General features: G+C 43.1%; 1 pseudogene; it reads left to right on the top strand.

Moving 5' to 3' along the window:
* Positions 1-458: 458 nt before the first annotated feature.
* On the top strand, positions 459-1,194 carry LOC131911040 (ADP/ATP translocase 1-like; annotated as a pseudogene).
* The last annotated feature ends 5,549 nt before the right edge of the window (positions 1,195-6,743 follow it).

The following is a 6,743-nucleotide window of genomic DNA, read 5'->3' as shown; positions in this document are numbered from 1 at the left end:
CAGCACCCACATTGGGGGCCTCATAAAGTCCTGTAACTTCAGTTCCAGGGGACCTGGAGCCCTATTCTGGCCTCAGCACGCACCAGGCATGCACACATACACAGAGGCACTCACACATAAATAATAAATAAATAAATAAATGAATAAATAAATAAATAAATAAATAAATAAATAAATAAATAAATAAGAAAAATAAAATAAATAAATTAAAAAAAAGAGCATAAAGGACAGTCTGGTGTGGTAGCACAAACCTATAAACCCAGCACCAGGAAGCAGAGGGAAGAGGATCACAGCAAGTTCGGGGCTAGCCCTGACAACATTGTAGCATATGCTTCAAAAAACAAACAAAACCAAATAAAAACAGACAGCAAGGCCCCTTTGTGTCTCACAGAGACAGTGTGGTGGTGCCTGCCCAGATGTAGGGTAGGGCAAGGGTACTGCTGCTACAGGCTGTCAGTATGGGGGATCAGGCTTTGAGCTTCCTTAAGGACTTCTTGGAAGGTGGTATTGACTCGGCTGTTGCCCCTGAGGGTCAAACTGCTGTTGCAGGTCCAGCATACCTGCAAAGAGATCAGTGCAGAGAAACACTACAAAAGCATCCTTGATTGTTGTGTGAGAATCTCCAAGCAGCAGGCTTCCTTTCTCTCCTTCCGGAGGGGTCACTTGGCCAATGACATTGGGCACTTCCCCACCCAAGCTCTCAACTTCACCTTCAAAGACAAGTACAAACAGATCTTTCTGGGGGTGATGGTGCCTGGATTGGCATAACCTGGCTTCTCCCTGGGCTGCCTGCCTGCCTGCTGGGCTTTGCTAGGACCAGATTGGCTGCGGATGTGGGCAAGGGATCTTCTCAGAGTGAATTCAATGGGCTGGGCGACTGTCTTACAAAGATCTTCGAGTCTGACGGCCTGAAGGGTTTCCATCAGGGTTTTAGGGTCCCTATCCTGGCAATCATCATTTACACAGCTGCCTACTTTGGAGTGACACTGCTACCAAGGGGATGCTGCCAGACCCCGAGAATGTACACACTACTGTGAGCTGGATGATTGCCTAGAGCTTGATGGGCTGGTGTCCTATCAATCTGATACTGTTTCTCCCATGGTGGTGAGACAGTATGGCCGGAAAGGGGCTGATATTATGTATACTGGGACACTTGACTGTGGGAGGAAGATTGCAAAAAGAGGAAGGAGCTAAAGCTTTCTTCAAAAGTGCCTGATCAATGGACTGAGAGCATGGGGGGTGCTCTTGTATTTGGTATTGTATGATGAGATCAAAAAGTATGTCTAATGTGTTAGAAACTCAAGTTCACTGCTTTACAGTAGACTTGGTTCACAAATTCACAGATCCATTGTGTGATTTAAAAAACTATTCTTAGGGGAATAAAAAAACAGATCGTGGCTAGAGTTGGAAAAAAATGCTTTGTTGAGTATTCATTTAACCACAAATACATTTTTTATTTATTTTACATTCAGATTCTCACAACAAACAGAAGATAGTTTATCATACTTGTTTAATTATCTGAAGAACTGATAATGAAAAAAGTAACCAAATGTGAATCATTAATGAAGTCTACTCAATACAGAAAACCAGAACAGAGAGCAGGCTTCTTGCTCACTCTAATCTGTTAGGGGAGTAAGAGAGGGCAGGAGGAAGGGGGACACACTCGCAGATATTCCAGGGCTTTCCTAAGGAGATGATAAGAATCATCATACAGTCCTGAGAAAGAAACGGTTCAGGTGCCCGAAAGAACTCGAATCAGAATGTGCCACCCAGGAAGCAGAATGTTGCCTCTCACTGCAGCCTGGAGAACATCACGGTGTCCCTGACTAAGGATACCTGGCTGTGAAGATCACTCTGCTTCTAAGCTAACAGCAATGACAGGGCATTGTCAGCCTGTAAGCTGGACTCCATCTCACAGTCTGTCACAGTGTATCTCAGGCAGGATGGGTGGTCACTCCTGCGCTGCCTTCTGGAACTATCTAGAGCCTCATACAGATAGGCAAGCTAAGCTGACATGGAATTTTTTTCCCCCCGCTTCCCCCTGCTAACACAGCCACCCTAGATGCAGAGACATACAAATGCTAAATAAGGGATACTCCTTTGTATAGAGCATCAACTTCAATACCGGCAGAGGTTCCAGGAATGTAGAATAGCTAAAAGCTGAAGTAACTTGAATAAAAGTGAAGCCAAAGGCAAATCCAAGCCTGTCAGAGCTGAACATAGCTATACATCCAGGGCTCAGGCTTTTCTTGAAGGGAGATGAATCCAGACCCCAGGTTCCCCACTGGAAATCAGAGGCATTGGAGGGTCGACATCCATTTAGAGAAAAGGGGCCAATGCTGCCTGCCATCAGCCACCGAAACAAGAGCCAAGAATCCTGGGAATTGCCTCAGAGACTGTGTCCCAGACCCAAGATACCAAGAAAGGGTCACAAATCATACCACATGAGAAGAAAGAACACAGACTGCTGAAAATCAATACAAATACTTGACATGGAGTAGTGAGTCCCATGAGGCTCAGAAGAAGCAAATGAAATGGTCTCTCTGGACAGTACAATGGCCCTGTATTAAGAACAGCTCGTTCTCTGCTCTGAGTCACTCCATATTTTATAAAGCAGTGTCTTCAGATCATGTCTCGACCAGGGTAACTCCATGTGACAGTAGCATTTGGCTCCATTTTGAGTACAAATGCAGAAGAAGGAGTCTCTACTTTGCCATGCACGTAGATACCTGTCTAACACTATCCACAAGGCACTGATAAATAACTCACTCCTAAAAGTAAAATGCTAAAAGTAAAATTTATCCAAATAGATTGGAACCATATGAATGTATGGGCATATTAAAACCACACCAGAAAAAGTAGGCTCCAAAACTTAATGACCATAGAAGATCAACAAAGGGTACTGTACTTTCACATAGACACCTTTGAAGAAGAGGACCCTTAACAATATGCCATCTGAGTACCTAGTGTGTTAAGAGACCAACAGGCAAAGAGCTTTCCCAACTATCCCCTGGCTGCAGCCTCATACTGTACATGGCTAGTTCAGCCTACTGGAATTGCCATCCACTTGCCCATCTGTTCATCTGACAAGACCTAGTCCTGCATTCACCTCTTCAATTTAATTCAGCCCTGCTTTGAAAGACTCAGCTCTGACTCTGGTGCCCCTGAAGCCCAGCTCTGACTCCAGCTATTGTGAACATCCTACCTAATCACCACAGTGGTTCTTTTGCATCCGTGTTGCCCTCTGCCTCTGTTTCCAGCAAGGCCTCTGTAAACTCTGCTGTGGTCTCTTTATCTCTTTTGTTGCCATTCTGTAACCTACATATATCCATATAAAGAGACATAATTACTGTGTGCTTTGTAATGTCGGAGCTGAGACACTATTAGTAATTAAGATTGAGGTAAAAGATCCTGTGTTTTGACAATGGCCAGCTACAAGAGAAAAAAAAAATCAGGACTACTTGGAAAATTGCAGGGAAAAAAATGACATATGACATAAACTGTGAATTTGTTGCTTAATAAATCCTGATGTTGTAGAAATACACAAAGGTAGCCTTCACTTTGAGGGTTATCTGTATTTCAGACAGAGCACACATACTATACCTGACCTTGGACTTTGCAGTGAGACAAAGAAGTGGGAGACTTTCAACCTTGTCTCATAAAAGTAATAAAACAGCCTAGGAAAACACTTGGAGTAAGAATGTCTCCTTAACATGTTAAGAAAGGTAGAGGAGGAGGTGCGAGCCAGAAGATAGAAATGTGTCTGGAGCAAAAAGAAAAGGTGATTTGATAAAGAAGAAAAGAATATGACCCACAAAAAGTCTGGCTGGTGGATGGGCTGGCAGTCTAGATGTCAAAGACTTGTCTACTGAGAAGGAGTAGGAGCAACATAGAGTATAAAGATCTGAAAAACATAAAAGTTAAAAAAATGAGAAAAGAATGAAAAGGTAGAAGAATACTAATGGTTTTCCCAGAAACTGGATAAATGAAGAATGGGTAATATTTAAGGGTTGATACTCTAGGTATTTCCAGATGTGAAGAACAATATAATTGATAAGAACGAGGCAGAACAGTAAGTCCCAAGTAGAATAAATTAAGTAAATCTGTGCATAAATACAGCACAGTGAATCAATAGGACATAGGACAACCTCTGTGACATCACCGAAGGAAAAGATTACCTAAAATGTGGTAGCAATTAGAAGTACATTTTCACACAGCAGCAAAACACTTCAGAAAATAATGCAATAATGTATTCAAAAGGAAGGTACTACAGCTAGTCTAGAATTATGTATTTAGCAAGCCTATAATTCAAGAGTAAGGGCTGACTCAGGTATAACAAAAACAGAGATTTCCTACTCTGAATAACTTAAAAATTATTTCAGCCAGAAAATATTGAATCTAGAAGTAAGTTGGATTTAAGAAGCCATGTGAAGCAGAGGAACTAGCCAGTGCTTTTATTTCTTTTAATATGAACTGACAAAAGTAATGATAAATGACCAGCTTTGAAAGTGTACTGAAAAGAGGAAGTAAAGGAAGTCCAAATATGGGAGGTGGAGAGCGGAGATGGCATTGCAAAGCTCTTGCGTTGTTAGAGGACAATACAGAGATTAATGAGCTTCAATGTTTGTAAACTTGACTGTGCCTCTTAATCAACTGAATGAAAACACACTATGTTCAAGTCAGAAGACGAGAAAGGAAATGTGGTTGACCCACTGGAAGAAGGAAGAGTGAAAAAACCCCAAATGCATGTTGGTGGAGGTTGTCGTTCTCCCAACACTTCCTTCTGCACCATTTTCCCTCTTCTCTACCAACCCTTGAATGATGAACATCTTCATACCTTCTCTTGACTCCACTGAAGATCAACTATCTTCTCCAGATTCCACTGAAGTAAAATATCAGACCCTTTAAAACACTCTCTTGAAAGTGCCCACAGCAGAATCTTACTATAAGCATTACACCATACATTCCCCAGGGGAAGGGAAATAATTTGCTCTTCAGTTCCAAAGGAGGTATTTTCTTCTGCAAGAAGAAACAAAGACTGACTAGAAGGAGCCATGGCCTTCAGGGTTAGGCAATGCCAGTTTTAGAGTTCTGTGGTCTCTAGGAAAAAGATGGGGCAGGGTAGACCAAGCATAATGGCTGAAAAGCACTTCTCCCTAGGAGACAGTTGAGCTGTACTAGTACTTACACTCTGTGTTATGGACCACAAGCTGTCCAACAGTCTTAGGCATTTAAAATACCTCTATCACAGTGAGGGTGTGTGTATGCCATGTATCTTGGGTGGGAATGGTGCAGAAGGGACTTGGCCCCCTGACCAAAACGGGACTGAGAAGGAGCAACTGGAGTTGTCTCAATCAGTTGAAGCAGCTCTGATCACAACACTATTGCCTGTAGTCATGCAGATTGTACACTACACAACTCAGAGTTGGCCATTCATACAGAATATGACATTAAACAGCACTGGGACTGTGCCACACCCATTCCTGACAATGATGGGCTTTGTTTGAACTGTCTGTGTAGTGACTAAAACTTCTTCGCTTGACAAATTCCTGTCAGACTTCCTTGAGTATCTCTTCTTCACTAAACCCCAGCCTTGGTGCAGAATTGTAGCCGTAGCACAAATGCTCCCCGCTCTGTTACACTAAAAGACTTCAACAAACACCGACATTGACTCCAGCCCCCTTAGAAGCCTGCCTGAGAACATGCAACTCTGCTGAAAGAATTCATCACTGGTTCCAGAAGAGACCAGATGACAGGCTCCTGAGCTCAGTTTTCTCAAAACATTTATTTTGGAAATTTAGGAACTACAAATCCTTCCCCTGCCCTCTCCAGATGGAAATCTCCTCCCAGGAGTGTCCTGCAGAAAGATCAGGGACCTGAAATGCACAGAGATAGCTCTCCTGTCTCCTAGTTCCTATGGGGAAGTGAATTAAGAACCTGACTTGGAAGTCTACAATTCCAGTTTGTAAACTAAGTCCTAGCATAAAGAAGTTTGTTTCCCTTACAGTAATGGACTAGGAGTACAGTTGCTTTAATACTCACTTTTCAAGAAAGGATATAGAAACAGTCTAGATGACATCAAATGAACTTCTTCCTCCCACAGCTCACAGGTCAATGTGGAAGAGAAGGAGAAAATAGTGTAAGAACCTGAGGTGGTGAGTGAATACAAGAAAACAGTGTCCTCCAGACTACATGGAAACTATACGTATGAACTCAAGGTAACTGTGACAGCATGGACAAGCCCCATGCAAGCTCAAGCCAGACCAAATCCCACCTTGGAAAGGGGAGGTGGACATAAGTCCCCACCTTTAGACAAGGAATTGTTGCCAACTGTGATACTCACTAGGAGAGAGTCAGTTTTCTTGGAGAGTGTAGCCCCCATGGTAAGCTGACCATGCTCTAGTGGAAAGCAAGACCAGAACCCAGCAGGGCAAACATTAAACCTGTAGGCCATGTCCTCTGTCAAAGGCATTAGTTAGCTCTATCCCACCACTGTTACTGCCTGCAAAACACATATCGTTCTTGGACTGGTTCCGTTAAGTGGCTGCAGATCTTGGCAGATGTCTTGCAGTTCTTACATCTCCAGCATCTTGCAGTCTCCACCACAACCCAGGCTTTACAGGCTTTCACAGCCTTCGCCTCTCAGGGATTCCTGACCCCTCAGAGCCTTCATAGAAAGACTTCTGTGCCATATACTGCCAGGCCTCAGTGGCTCTCTGAAACTACAAAGGAAGGCTCCATGA

The sequence above is a fragment of the Peromyscus eremicus genome, chromosome 5, assembly GCF_949786415.1.
Source record: "Peromyscus eremicus chromosome 5, PerEre_H2_v1, whole genome shotgun sequence".
In the NCBI taxonomy this organism is placed as follows: Eukaryota; Metazoa; Chordata; class Mammalia; order Rodentia; family Cricetidae; genus Peromyscus; species Peromyscus eremicus.
Note: the sequence above shows the minus strand (reverse complement) of the source record. Positions and strands in the feature narration are given on the sequence as shown.